General features: G+C 40.7%; 1 long non-coding RNA gene across 1 annotated transcript; it reads left to right on the plus strand.

Moving 5' to 3' along the window:
- The first annotated feature begins 14085 nt into the window (after window positions 1-14085).
- On the plus strand, window positions 14086-14844 carry LOC123331907. The gene is made up of 2 exons (XR_006548716.2): window positions 14086-14246; window positions 14428-14844. It is a non-coding gene; the product is annotated as an uncharacterized LOC123331907 (long non-coding RNA).
- The last annotated feature ends 700 nt before the right edge of the window (window positions 14845-15544 follow it).

The raw sequence follows: 15544 nt of genomic DNA on the forward strand, positions 1-15544 counted from the left end.
CTTTCAGGATTTGAAATAGCTCAATTGGAATTTCATCACCTCCACTAGCTTTGTTCCTAGTGATGCTTCTAAGGCCCACTTGACTTCACATTCCAGGATGTCTGGCCCTAGGTGTGTGATCACAAAATCATGATTATCTGGGTCATGAAGATTTTTTTGTGTGTGTGTACATTTCTTCTGAGTACTCTTAGGGCCTCTTCTTAATATCTTCTGCTTCTGTTAGGTCCATACCATTTCTGTTCTTTATCGAGCACATCTTTGCATTAAATGCTCCCTTGCTATCTCGAATTTTCCTGAAGAGATGTCTAGTCTTTCCCAATCTGCTGTTTTCTTCTATTTCTTTGCATTGATCACTGAGGAAGGCTTTCTTATCTCTTCTTGTTCTTCTTTGGAACTCTGCATTCAGATGCTTATATCTTTCCTTTTCTCCTGTGCTTTTCGCTTCTCTTCTTTTCACAACTAATTGTAAAGCCTCCCCAGAGAGCCCTTTTGCTTTTTGGCATTTCTTTTCCTTGGGGATGGTCTTGATCCCGGTCTCCTGTACAATGTCTTGAACCTCCGTCCATAGTTTATCAGGCACTCTATTTGTCCGGTCTAATCCCTAAAATCTATTTCTCACTTACACTGTATAATCATAAAGGATTGGATTTACATCATACCTGAATATTCTAGTGGTTTTCCCTACTTTCTTCAATTTACATCTGAATTTGGGAGGAGCCAAGATGGCGGAGGAGTAGGACGGGGAGAACACTTTCTCCTCCACAAATTCATCAAAAGAGCATTTAAACGTCGAGTAAATTCCACAAAACAACTTCTGAATGCCGGCAGAGGACATCAGGCACCCAGAAAAGCAGCCCAACTCTTCGAAAGGAGGTAGGAAAAAATATGAAAGACAAAAAAAGAGACAAAAGAGGGAGGGACGGAGTTCCATCCCGGGAAGGGAGTCTTAAAAAGAGAGAAGTTTCCAAACACCAGGAAACCTTCTCACTGCCAAATCTGTGCCGAGCTTTGGAAGCACAGAGGCAACATAAAAGGGAGAAAAAAAAATAATAAACAATTAAAAATCGCAGACTGTGAGCCCTACGGTAACTCCCCCAGCAGAGAAGCAGCGCCGATGCCTGCACACGTCATTAGCAAGCGGGGGCTGGGCAGGGAAGCGCGGCGCGGGCTGTGTCCCTTAGAGTAAGAATCGGGCCGAATGTCCTGAGCGCTATCTGAGCGAAATAATTTGGGCTAGCAAACCAGACTGTGGGATATCTACCACGCGAAAAGCCAGCCCTAACCTAAGACACCGCCAGGCCCGCGCACAGAACAAAGGACTGAACAGAGATAGCCGGTTGCAGACCTTCCCCCTCCGGTGACAGGCAGCCAGAGCCTTAAGGGGGCAATTGCAGCCCAAGAGAGACACTATCTATAAAACTGTAAGCAGGCTTCTTTGCTAACTAAAACTTCTTGGGGGTCTGGATGGTCAACATCTGCCTGAGAAAGTGCGCCGGTTTTACACCCAGATAACCGAGTGGCGGGGAGGCGATAGGTCGCAGCATTGGTGCCCGCCAAACACATCACCTGAGCTGCTCGGATCTGGGAAGAGCACAAAACGCAGGCCCAACCGAGTCTGCGCCTCTGAGGACTACCCGAGTGCCTGAACCTGAGCGGCTTGGACCTGGGAGCTCAGCCCAGGGCCGGCCTCTGATTGTTCCCGGCAGAACAACCTAGAGCCCGAGCAGTGTGGGCAGGGAGGCTACATGCGCCGGGAGCGGGGGCAGACCCAGTGTGGCTGAGGCACTGCGAGCACATGCCAATGTTATCTGTTTGCAGCATCCCTCCCTCCCTCCCCACAGCGCGGCTGAACAAGTGAGCCTAAATAAAATAAAAAAAAATAGTGTCTTCCACCGTCCCCTTTGTGTCAGGGCGGGAACCAGACACTGAAGAGACCAGCAAACAGAAGAAGCTATAACAGAGGGAAACGCCTTGGAAGCTACAGGCCATAGATAAAAACCCTGTGGTTACTACGGACTACATAGGAAGGGGCCTATAGATCTTGAGAAATATAAGTCAGACCAAGGAACTAGCCAAAAATGAACTGAACCCACAATACTCACAACAAAACCAGAGAAAGACCTAGATATATTTTTACTATTTATACGATCAATCTTTCTTTCTTTTTCTTTTTTTTAATTATTAAAAAAAAAATTTAAGTCCTCTATTGTCCTTTAATTTTCACGTTTATAACTATTACTTTGCAAAAAAAAAAAAGACCCTATTTTTTTTTTCTTCTTCAGCAAACTTCATATATATATTTTATAATTTTTTGACCGTGTTTTGTTTTGTTTCTTCTTTTCTTTAACATTGTATTTTTGAAATTCCAAACTCTACTCTAGATTTTTAATTTTAGCCTTTTGGTATATGCTATCAATTTTGTACCTATAGTTTTTTTCATAATTTCTGTGACTTTTTTTTTCCCTCTATTTCTTTCTCTTCTTCTTTTGTATAACATCGTATATCTGCAATTCCAAGCTCTACTCAAGATTTTTAATATATGATTTTTGGAATTTGATATCAATTTTGTACCTGTATTTTCTTTATAATTTTTGCGACATTGTTTTTGTTGGTTTGTTTGTTTTCTCTCTTTATTTTTCTTCTTTTTTTTAACATTGTATTTTTGAAATTCCAAACTCTACTCTAGATTTTTAACTTTTGCTTTTTGATATTAGTTATCAATTTTGTACCTGTAGTTTCTTTATAATTTTTGCGACCTTGTTTGTTTTTCTTTGTTCGTTTTTTCTCTCTTTCTTTTCCTTCTTCTTTTCTTTAACATCGTATTTTTGAAATTCCAAACTCCACTCTAGATTTTTAATTTTAGCCTTTTGGTATATGTTATCAATTTTGTACCTATAGTTTTTTTTTATAATTTCTGTGACTTTTTTTCTTTTTTTTTTCCCTCTGTTTCTTTCTCTTCTTCTTTTATATAACATCATATATCTGCAATTCCAAACTCAACTCAAGATTTTTAATTTATGCTTTTTGGTATTTGATATCAATTTTGTACCTGTATTTTCTTTATAATTTTTGCAACATTGTTTTTGTTGGTTTGTTTGTTTTCTCTCTTTATTTTTCTTCTTCTTCTTCTTTTTTTTAACATTGTATTTTTGAAATTCCAAACTCTACTCTAGATTTTTAATTTTTGCTTTTTGATATTAGTTATCAATTTTGTACCTGTAGTTTCTTTATAATTTTTGCAACCTTGTTTGTTTTTCTTTTTTCGTTTTTTTCTCTTTCTTTTCCTTCTTCTTTTCATTAACATCACATTTTTGAAATTCCAAACTCTACTCTAGATTTTTAATTTTTGCTTTTATGTATTTGTTACCAATTTTGTACCTTTAAAAAACCCAATCCTCAGGACACATTTTTCACTAGGGAACGAGATTACTGGCTTGACTGCTCTCTCTCCCTTTGGACTCTCCGTTTTCTCCATCAGGTCGCCTGTATCTCCTCCCTAACCCCTCTCTACTCTACCCAACTCTGTGAATTTCTGTGCGTTCCAGATGGTGAAGAACACTTAGGGAACTGATTACTGGCTGGACCTGTCTCCCTCCTTTTCATTTCCCCTTTTTATCCTTCTGGCAACCTCTGTATCCTGCCTCCTCCTTCTCTTCTCTGTATAACTCCATGAACATCTCTGAGCGGTCCAGTTGTGGAGTGCACATAAGGAAGTGACTACTGGCTAGCCCACTGGCTAGCCCACTCTCTCCACTATTGATTCCACCTCATCTCATTTGGGTCACCTCTAAGTCCCTCCTCCCACTTCTCTTCTTCATGTAATGCTGTGAACCTCTCTGAGTGACCCTCACAGTAGAGAAACTTTTCATCTTTAACGTAGATGTTTTATGAATGGTGCTGTATAGAAGGAGAAGTTTTGAAACTACTGTAAAAATAAGACTGATAACTGGAAGTAGGAGGCTTAAGTCCAAACCCTGACTCCAGGGAACTCCTGACTCCAAGGAACATTAATTGACAGGAGCTCATCAATGCCTCCATACCAACACTGAAACCAAACACCACACAAGGGCCAACAAGTTCCAGGGAAAGACATACCAAGCAAATTCTCCAGCAACAAAGGAACACAGCCCTGAGCTTCAAGATACAGGCTGCCCAAAGTCACCCCAGAACCATAGACATCTCATAACTCATTACTGGACATTTCATTACACTCCAGAGAGAAGAAATACAGCTCCATCCACCAGAACATCGACACAAGCTTCCCTAACCAGGAAACCTTGACAAGCCACCTGTACAAACCCACACACAGTGAGGAAACGCCACAATAAAGAGAACTCCACAAACTGCCAGAATACAGAAAGGACACCCCAAACTCAGCAATTTAAACAAGATGAAGAGACAGACGACTACCCAGCAGATAAAGGAACAGGATAAATGCCCACCAAACAAAACAAAAGAGGAAGAGATAGGGAACCTACCTGATAAAGAATTCGGAATAATGATAGTGAAATTGATCCAAAATCTTGAAATTAAAATGGAATCACAGATAAATAGCCTGGAGGCAAGGATTGAGAAGATGCAAGAAAGGTTTAACAAGGACCTAGAAGAAATAAAAGAGAGCCAATATATAATGAAAATGCAATAAATGAAATTAAAAACACTCTGGAGGCAACAAATAGTAGAATAACAGAGGCAGAAGATAGCATTGGTGAATTAGAAGATAGAATGGTAGAAATAAATGAATCAGAGAGGATAAAAGAAAAACTAATTAAAAGAAATGAGAACAATTTCAGAGACCTCCAGGACAATATTAAACGCTACAACATTCGAATCATAGGGGTCCCAGAAGAAGAAGACAAAAAGAAAGACCATGAGAAAATACTTGAGGAGATAATGGTTGAAAACTTCCCTAAAATGGGGAAGGAAATAACCACCCAAGTCCAAGAAACCCAGAGAGTCCCAAACAGGAGAAACCCAAGGTGAAAAACCCCAAGACACATATTAATCAAATTAACAAAGATCAAACACAAAGAACAAATATTAAAGACAGCAAGGGAAAAACAACAAATAACACACAAGGGAATACCCATAAGGATAACAGCTGATCTTTCAAAAGAAACTCTTCAAGCCAGGAGGGAATGGCAAGACATACTTAAAATGATGAAAGAAAATAACCTACAGCCCAGATTATTGTACCCAGCAAGGATCTCATTCAAATATGAAGGAGAAATCAAAAGCTTTTCAGACAAGCAAAAGCTGAGAGAATTCTGCACCACCAAACCAGCTCTCCAACAAATACTAAAGGATATTCTCTAGACAGGAAACACAAAAACGGTGTATAAATTCGAACACAAAACAATAAAGTAAATGGCAACAGGATCATACTTATCAGTAATTACCTTAAACGTAAATGGGTTGAATGCCCCAACCAAAAGACAAAACTGCCTGAATGGATACAAAAACAAGACCCATACATATGTTGTCTACAAGAGACCAACCTCAAAACAGAGGACACATACAGACTGAAAGTGAAGGGCTCGAAAAAGATTTTCCATGCAAATAGGGACCAAAAGAAAGCAGGAGTAGCAATATTCATATCAGATAAAATAGACTTTAAAACAAAGACTGTGAAAAGAGACAAAGATGGTCACTACATAGTGATCAAAGGATCAATCCAGGAAGAAGATAGAACAATTATAAATATATATGCACCCAACACGGGAGCACTGCAGTATGTAAGACAAATGCTAACAAGTACGAAAGGAGAAATTAACAATAACACAATAATAGTGGGAGACTTTAATACCCCACTCACACCTATGGATAGATCAACTAAACAGAAAATTAACAAGGAAACACAAACTTTAAATGATACAATAGACCAGTTAGACCTAATTGATATCTATAGGACATTTCATCCCAAAACAATGAATTTCACCTTCTTCTCAAGCGCACATGGAACCTTCTCCAGGATAGATCACATCCTGGGCCATAAAGCTAGCCTTGGTAAATTCAAAAAAATAGAAATCATTCCAAGCATCTTTTCTGACCACAATGCAGTAAGATTAGATCTCAATTACAAGAGAAAAACTACTAAAAATTCCAACATATGGAGGCTGAACAACACGCTGCTGAATAATTAACAAATCACAGAAGAAATCAAAATTTGCATAGAAACGAATGAAAATGAAAACACAACAACCCAAAACCTGTGGGACACGGTAAAAGCAGTCCTAAGGGGAATGTTCATAGCAATACAGGCACACCTCAAGAAACAAGAAAAAAGTCAAATAAATAACCTAACTCTACACCTAAAGCAACTAGAAAAGGAAGAAATGAAGAACCCCAGGGTTAGTAGAAGGAAAGAAATCTTAAAACTTAGAGCAGAAATACATGCAAAAGAAACAAAAGAGATCATAGCAAAAATCAACAAAACCAAAAGCTGGTTTTTTGAAAGGATAAATCAAATTGACAAACCATTAGCCAGACTCATCAAGAAACAAAGGGAGAAAAATCAAATCAATAAAAGTAGAAATGAAAATGGAGAGATCACAACAGACAACACAGAAATACAAAGGATCATAAGAGAGTACTATCAACAATTATATGCCAATAAAATGGACAACGTGGAAGAAATGGACAAATTCTTAGAAAAGTAAAACTTTCCAAAACTGGACCGGGAAGAAATAGAAAATCTTAACAGACCCATCACAAGCACGGAAATTGAAACTGTAATCAACAATCTTCCAGCAAACAAAAGCCCAGGTCCAGACGGCTTCACAGCTGAATTCTACCAAAAATTTAGAGAAGAGCTAACACCTATCCTGCTCAAACTCTTCCAGAAAATTGCAGAGGAAGGTAAACTTCCAAACTCATTCTATGAGGCCACCATCACCCTAATACCAAAACCTGGCAAAGATCACACAAAAGAAGAAAACTACAGGCCAATATCACTGATGAACATAGATGCAAAAATCCTTAACAAAATTCTAGCAATCAGAATCCAACAACACATTAAAAAGATCATACACCAGGACCAAGTGGGCTTTATCCCAGGGATGCAAGGATTCTTCAATATCCACAAATCAATCAACGTAATACACCACATGAACAAACTGAAAAATAAAAACCATATGATTATCTCAATAGATGCAGAGAAAGCCTTTGAAAAAATTCAACATCCATTTATGATAAAAACTCGCCAGAAAGCAGGAATAGAAGAAACATACCTCAACATAATAAAAGCTATATATGACAAACCCACAGCAAACATTATCCTCAATGGTGAACAATTGAAAGCATTTCTTCTCAAGTCAGGAACAAGACAAGGGTGCCCACTTTCACCATTACTATTCAACATAGTTTTGGAAGTTTTGGCCACAGCAATCAGAGCAGAAAAAGAAATAAAAGGAATCCAAATTGGAAAAGAAGAAGTAAAACTCTCACTGTTTGCAGATGACATGATCCTCTACATAGAAAACCCTAAAGACTCCACCAGAAAATTACTAGAACTAATCAATGACTAGAGTAAAGTTTCAGGATATAAAATCAACATACAGAAATCACTTGCATTCCTATACACTAATAATGAGAAAACAGAAAGAGAAATTAAGGAAACAATTCCATTCACCATTGCAACGGAAAGAATAAAATACTTAGGAAGATATCTACCTAAAGAAACTAAAGACCTATATATAGAAAACTATAAAACACTGGTGAAAGAAATCAAAGAGGACACTAACAGATGGAGAAATATACCATGTTCATGGATTGCAAGAATCAATATAGTGAAAATCAGTATACTACCCAAAGCAATCTATAGATTCAATGCAATCCCTATCAAGCTACCAACAGCATTCTTCACAAAGCTAGAACAAATAATTTCACAATTTGTATGGAAATACAAAAAATCTCAAATAGCCAAAGCGATCCTGAGAAAGAAGAATGGAACTGGAGGAATCAACCTACCTGACTTCAGGCTCTACTACAAAGCCACAGATATCAAGACAGTATGGTACTGGCACAAAGACAGAAATATAGATCAATGGAACAAAATAGAAAGCCCAGAGATAAATCCACGCACATATGGACACCTTATCTTTGAGAAAGGAGGCAAGACTATAAAATGGATTAAAGACAATCTCTTTAACAAGTGGTGCTGGGAAAACTGGTCAACCACTTGTAAAAGAATGAAACTAGAACACTTTCTAACACCATACACAAAAATAAACTCAAAATGGATTAAAGATCTAAACGTAAGACCAGAAACTATAAAACTCCTAGAGGAGAACATAGGCAAAACACTCTCTGACATACATCAGATCAGGATCCTCTATGAACCACCTCCCAGAATATTGGAAACAAAAGCAAAAATAAACAAATGGGACCTAAGTAACCTTAAAAGCTTCTGCACATCAAAGGAAACTATTAGCAAGGTGAAAAGGCAGCCTTCAGAATGGGAGAAGATAATAGCAAATGAAGCAACTGACAAACAACTAATCTCGAGAATATACAAGCAACTCCTACAGCTCAACTCCAGAAAAATAAATGACCCAATCAAAAAATGGGCCAAAGAACTAAATAGACAGTTCTCCAAAGAAGACATACAGATGGCTAACAAACACATGAAAAGATGCTCAACATCACTCATTATCAGAGAAATGCAAATCAAAACCACTATGAGGTACCATTTCACGCCAGTCAGAATGGCTGCGATCCAAAAGTCTACAAGTAATAAATGCTGGAGAGGGTGTGGAGAAAAGGGAACCCTCTTACACTGTTGGTGGGAATGCAAACTAGTACAGCCACTATGGAGAACAGTGTGGAGATTCCTTAAAAATTGGAAATAGAACTGCCTTATGACCCAGCAATCCCACTGCTGGGCATACACACTGAGGAAACCAGAAGGGAAAGAGACACGTGTACCCCAATGTTCATCGCAGCACTGTTTATAATAGCCAGGACATGGAAGCCACCTAGATGTCCATCAGCAGATGAATGGATAAGAAAGCTGTGGTACATATACACAATTGAGTATTATTCAGCCATTAAAAAGAATACATTTGAATCAGTTCTAATAAGGTGGATGAAACTGGAGCCTATTATACAGAGTGAAGTAAGCCAGAAAGAAAAACACCAATACAGTATACTAACGCATATATATGGAATTTAGAAAGATGGTAACAATAACCCTGTGTACGAGACAGCAAAAGAGACACTGATGTATAGAACAGTCTTATGGACTCTGTGAGAGAGGGAGAGGGTGGGAAGATTTGGGAGAATGGCATTGAAACATATAAAATATCATGTATGAAACGAGTGCCAGTCCAGGTTCGATGCATGATACTGGATGCTTGGGGCTGGTGCACTGGGACGACCCAGAGGGATGGAATGGGGAGGGAGGAGGGAGGAGGGTTCAGGATGGGGAACACATGTATACCTGTGGTGGATTCATTTTGATATTTGGCAAAACTAATACAATATTATAAAGTTTAAAAATAAAATAAAATTATAAAATAAATAAATAAAAAATAATAAAATTTAAAAAATAAAAAAAAAGAAAGTAAAAAAGTCATCTAAGTTGAACCATCATAAGTTGGGGACTGTCTACAGTCATTTCCCTGGCTGCTCATGATCTAATCTGCTCTCATCTGAATAAAAGTTCATTGTCAATGAAAAAAAAAAAATTTACATCTGAATTTGGCAATAAGGAGCTTATGATCTGAGCCACAGTCAGCTCCCAGTCTTGTTTTGCTGACTGTACAGAGCTTCTCCATGTTTGGCTGCAAACGATATGATCCATCTGATTTCAGTGTTGACCATCTGGTGATGTCCATGGGTAGAGTCTTTTCTTGTGTTGTTGGAAGAGGGTGTTTGCTATGACAAGTGTGTTCTCTTTGCAAAACTCTGTTAGCCTTTGCCCTGCTTCATTCCATACTAAAGGGCCAAATTTTCCTGTTACTCCATGTGTTTCTTGACTTCCTACTTTTGCATTCCAGTCCACTATAATGCAAAGGGCATCTTTTTTGGGTGTTAGTTCTAAAAGGTCTTTTCAGTCCTCATAGAACCGTTCAACTTCAGCTTCTTCTTCATTGATTGTTGGGGCATATACTTGGATTACTGTGATATTGAATGGTTTGCCTTGGAAACGAACAGAGATCATTCTATAGTTTTTGAGATTGCATCCAGCTACAGCATTTTGGACTCTTTTGTTGACCATGATGGCTACTCCATTTCTTCTGAGGGATGCCTGCCCACCGTAGTAGATATAATGGTCATCTGAGTTAAATTCACCCATTCCATTCCATTTTAGTTCACTGATTCTTAGAATGTTGATGTTCACTCTTGCCATCTCCTGTTTGACCACTTCCAATTTGCCTTGATTCATGGACTTAACATTCCAGGTTCCTATGTTATATTGACATTTATAGCATTGGACCTTTCTTCTGTCACCAGTCACATCCACAACTGAGTACTGTTTTTGCTTTGGCTCAATCCCTTCATTCTTTCTGGAGTTATTTCTTCACCGATCTCCAGTAGCATATGGGGCACCTACTGACCTGGAGAGTTCCTCTTTCAGTATCCTATCATTTTGCCTTTTCATACTGTTCAAGCGGATGTCAAGGCAAGAATACTGAAGTGGATTGCCCTTCCCTTCTCCAGGGGACGACATTCTGTCAGACTTCTCCACCATAACCTGCCAACTTGGGAGGCCCCACAGGGCCTGGCTTAGTTTCATTGAGTTAGACAAGTCTGTGGTTCTAGTGTTATTAGAATGACTAGATTTCTCTGATTATGGTTTCAGTGTGTCTGCCCTCTGATGACGTCTTGCAACACCTACCATCTTACGTGGGTTTCTCTTACCTTGGACATGGGGTATCTCTTCACGGCTGCTCCAGCAAAGCGCAGCCACTGCTCCTTACCTTAGACAAGGTATATCTTCTCACTGCCACCATTCCTGACCTTGAACATGCAGAGGCTCCCCTAGTCCATCCTATGCCCATGCAGCCACCACTCCATGGACGTGTGGTATGAGTCCTGATTATTCACTAGTAGGACTGACACTGAAGCTGCAACTCCAGTACTTTGTCCACCCAATGCAAAGAACTGTCTCATTTGAAAAGATCCTGATGCTAGGAAGGAATGAAAGCCAAGGAGAATGATATGAGAGAGGATGAGATGGTTGGATGGCAGTGGGGATTCGATGGATTTTAGTTTCAGCAAGGTCTGGGAGTTGATGACGGACAAGGAATCGTGGTGTGCTGCAGTCCATGGGGTTGCACACAATCGGACACAACTGAACAAATGAAATGAACTGACTAAAATAGGAAGAATGGTTTGAACACAACTTCTTAACGTGTCTCAAAATGCAACAGAAAAAGATATTTTCATTATCATGGAACATAATGAGGGTGCTCAGCAACTATGTGTGTGTGTGTAAGTTTATGTGTGTGTGTGTGTGTGTATGTGTGTGATGGGGAAAGAGGTGGGGATGGATGAACAGACAGCATGATGGAGCAGTTTGACAGAAATTGTTTCTTTTATAGTGAGCTGATTCTTAGAATGAGCTGTTAGAGGAGTCAGAAATGTCTGACTCTTAGCGCTTGCTCAAGCGTCAGGGAAACATGAAGTTCAGAGGAGAGAAGCATGGCTAAAGTTTAGCCAAGCCTAGTCACTGGGTATGTTATGGATGACTATGAGCACTTGGCCCGTCTCTGCTGTTGTTTAAGAGAGGTCAGGTTAGCCCTTTGACAGTATGGTTGTTATCAAAATTGCAAATCCATGTGCTTGATGCAGAATGAGGCCCATCAAAACGAAATGTTAGAGTTTGGAACAGGGAAAGGTTTATTACAGATTCATACAAGGATGTGGATGGTTCTTGCCCTAAGAACTCAAAGTTACTGAACGTCTTTCTGTTAGGTACATTTAAAAGCAAATGTTAGAGAGAGTTGTGGTAAGTTGTTACAGACTTCTTGTTGACACATCCTTTGTGCTTAAAGTTAGGTCATGGTCAGGAAACAATGTTCCTATATACGTCTACCAGATGAATGTTATTTTCTGTCATTCTTGCCCTCTCAAGAGAGGGCAAAGTCTCAAGGCACAACTTTCACCTTGAAATGTCCCATCCTGGATAAGCAGAAGCAGATCTCATTTGGCATGTCCTTCAGGGCAAGGTTCCCACATTCTGCCAGGCTCTCATCCTTGATGGAGCCAGGCACCCAACCTAATATGTCCTGTCTCCTCAGGCTGTCCACATGAGGAGACCAGTTCTCAGAGACTGAAGCCCAGAAAGATTGCCACTGCTAGGAGGTTGCAGAGATAGGGATGGGGGAGACGTTCACCAGTCCTCAAGGCCTGGGCCAAGGCTACTGGAGGGCCTTAGTGAGGGCTCTGGAGCACTACAGGATGTCGTCCCCAGTCTATTCCCTGGGACCTCCAGCTCACCCACTGGCCCAAGGCTGGGTGATCTCCAGGCCCCCCTAAAGAATACCTAAATCTGCCTCTTCTCTTACTTTCCAGGAGATGAACAACACACCACCCTTCCTTAATCACTTCCCTAATTCTCCCTTCTTGACAGTAACTGGGGGACATAACCCACTGTGGTGTTGATCAATACCTGAGCAGGACAATGAATGGTCTCGCATTGACAGTTGATGGCTTGTGAATGGGGCCATCTGAGGCACCAAGCAAGGCTGAGCTACACCTGTTGCCTAGAAACAGGGTGGGTTGAAATGAAGCACATCAATGGCTAACTGCATAGGGCTGTGCTCACTCTGCTCTGCTACATTGTGAATAGAATAAGAATCACTGTGAGGTTAAGGTTTGTCAAAGTAGTTCTCAAGCTGGGCTGGCTTTGACATTCTTGTTGGCTTTGAAATATTAGCTATAATATATGCGGCACATGCAATCATGTGGCAGCTGTTGGAGGGGCATATAGATAAGCACTGCTGACTGGCATGCCTGGGAATACAATGAAAAGAATGATGTACAAAAGTTAAACAAGCATGTGAAATAAAAATCTGAGGTGGGAAAGGAGTCAGTCAAAAAGATTAAAGCACACTGGACCCAACGTATCCTTATGGAACAGAGCAGCATGAGCACAGTCATTAGCAGGTAGTCATTGCTTTGCCCTATTATTTCGCATCCTGTTACTAAGCAACAGGTCTTGCCCAGCAATTGGACAGTGCATCGTTCGGCCTTGCCAATACACAACCAACTATCAGTGAGATATCTACTGGTACTTCTCCTGCTCAGCTATTGGTCAGCTCCACATTGGGCCCTACCTGATGATAAATGTCAATGGGTGACCACTACGGAAGTGATTCAGTCAAGAGACAGTGGTGCATTGATCATCTGACTCTTGCCTTTGGACACCTTACTTTTTTTTTTTTTTAATTGGGAATGTATTTCTGGTAGATGGGGCAAGTTGAGTTTCCCTACTCAATATGAGAGTTGAAGTGTCCCCAACAATATTAGTGGAGGAGACATTTATGACTTTCTTGGCTCTGATGTGTAATTTTATGGAGACAGTGTATAGACCTTGGGGCAACAGACTGAGGATTCACCAAGTCTTGGGGTAAATAAAGCTCATTGAAGTAGCAAAAACATCCAACCTGTTCTTAATTACCTTTTTCTATGTTACATGTTTGCTCTTAATTTCCTTAAGCCCCTCAAGAACCCCCACTAGGAAGAGGGTGGTCTAAAGAAGAAAGGACTAGACGACTCTGAGGAACAGATTTGGAGGGAAAAGTGTTTGGTAGAGGTTCATACAGGGATGGAGGAGGCAGGAGTGTTGAAGGGGGACATATAAGTCAAAGAATAAAGGGCACTGAAGGAAAGTCTGAGGGTCATGAGAAGAAACACCATGCCTCTGAATCACCACATCCCAGAATCAGACACACAGAGGTGTCAGGGGTGAGAAGGTTGTATCATGGCCTCCCTCAGCACCCACTAACCCATGTTGATGGGCACACGGGTACACTGTGATGTCTAAGACCACAAAGCCACCATTGGCTGAAGGAGTGCTTAGCTGACCAATCAGATTGAAGGGTGTGGCTCCTGATTGTCCTGAGAAGGTATATGTAGGGAGGTCAGAGGCAGAGATTCTGGGTTAGGCCATTTCATGCTATCATCATAAGGTAACCAGGAAGCCACGGCAGCCAAGAAGAGTTCCAATGCGGTGTGCTTCAAGGATGAAAGGACGAATGAAGACCCTTTTTACACAGAGATACAGGGGCAGTGTGAAGGTAAGATGATTCCATCTATGCTCCCCACGTTCTCCATTGACTTTGCTGCCCAAGACCTCTACACTGCCCTTGCCTGCCACAAAAGCCCTCATCAGCCCACATCCCTTTTCATGAAATCTCCCTTCCAACTCAGATGTTATACCCTTTCCTCAAAACTAATACCCTTCTCTTGTCTTTCAAGGCATGGAATATGACCATGAGGGTCAGAAGACCTCTAAAAGGAACCTTGAGAAAGAAAATCCGATCATATGCCACTCAGTCGAAGAAGGTGAAGGAAACAAGAAAACTAAACTTTTTTCTGTTCCTGTGCACGTAAGAAACTGAATCTAAGCTGAAAAGAGTACCAAAATATGAGGCAGAGTCAAAGAAGGAGGCAGAATCAAAAGAGAAGGTAAGCTCAGCCACCCCAGAATGAGAGACCCTGGACAAGGACAAGCTGGGCAACCAGTAACTGAATAGAAAAGGTCAGTCAGTTTAGAATTGTGTCTCCAGAGGTCTGCTTTCTTAGAAATGGCCAATCAGCAAAAGACTTACTCTCACACTAACATAGTAAACTGATGGCTGCAAATAAAATACACATTAAATGGTGAAAAGATGATATTTGTGTGTGTGTGAATTTTCTGATGGGAAGGGAGGGAAGAAAACAAAGAGGTGGGCACCTGAGTAGGGAGGGATGAAGGGTCCTAAGGGCTGAGGGAACAGACCCTCAGGTCCCCAGTTAGCCAGAGAGTAGAGGTCTCGACTGGGTCAGAAGTCTGCACTGAAGGTGAATAACCCTGCTTAACAATTGATCTCAGCGACAAGGAGTAATGGTGCGGTGTGACTGCCATTGTTTGGGGTGTGGAGTGACATTAGGGTCTAGATTGCCAGAACCCAGATGGGAAGAGGGCTTCACATGGGGATGGTGAATTTCATACTTCCCCTGAGTGAGGCAGGCAGAAATCACCTCCTGGCCATTTACGTCATAACGGGCTTTGTTGCATCACTCACCTATGCTGTCAGCTAAAGGTGCTCAGGAGGCACAAAATGCTGATACAACTAAAACCCACCATTAGCACCCAAAGATCAAAGTAATGTTTGGAGTTCAGACCAAATATCAATTAGGCCACTGTTATCCTAAGAAATTTGTGGGAGCATTGTGTTCCCAAGGGCAGGGTAGTGGAGGTGGCCTAATCCTGGTGCAGATGACTAAAACGATCATGACACACAGATAATGTTTTTGGGTGAGGGGCACCATGCAGTTTGTGGGATCTTAGTTCCCTGACCAGGGATTGAACCAGTTCCCCTTCTAGTGAAAG

Source organism: Bubalus bubalis, chromosome X (genome assembly GCF_019923935.1).
Source record: "Bubalus bubalis isolate 160015118507 breed Murrah chromosome X, NDDB_SH_1, whole genome shotgun sequence".
NCBI classification, from domain to species: Eukaryota; Metazoa; Chordata; class Mammalia; order Artiodactyla; family Bovidae; genus Bubalus; species Bubalus bubalis.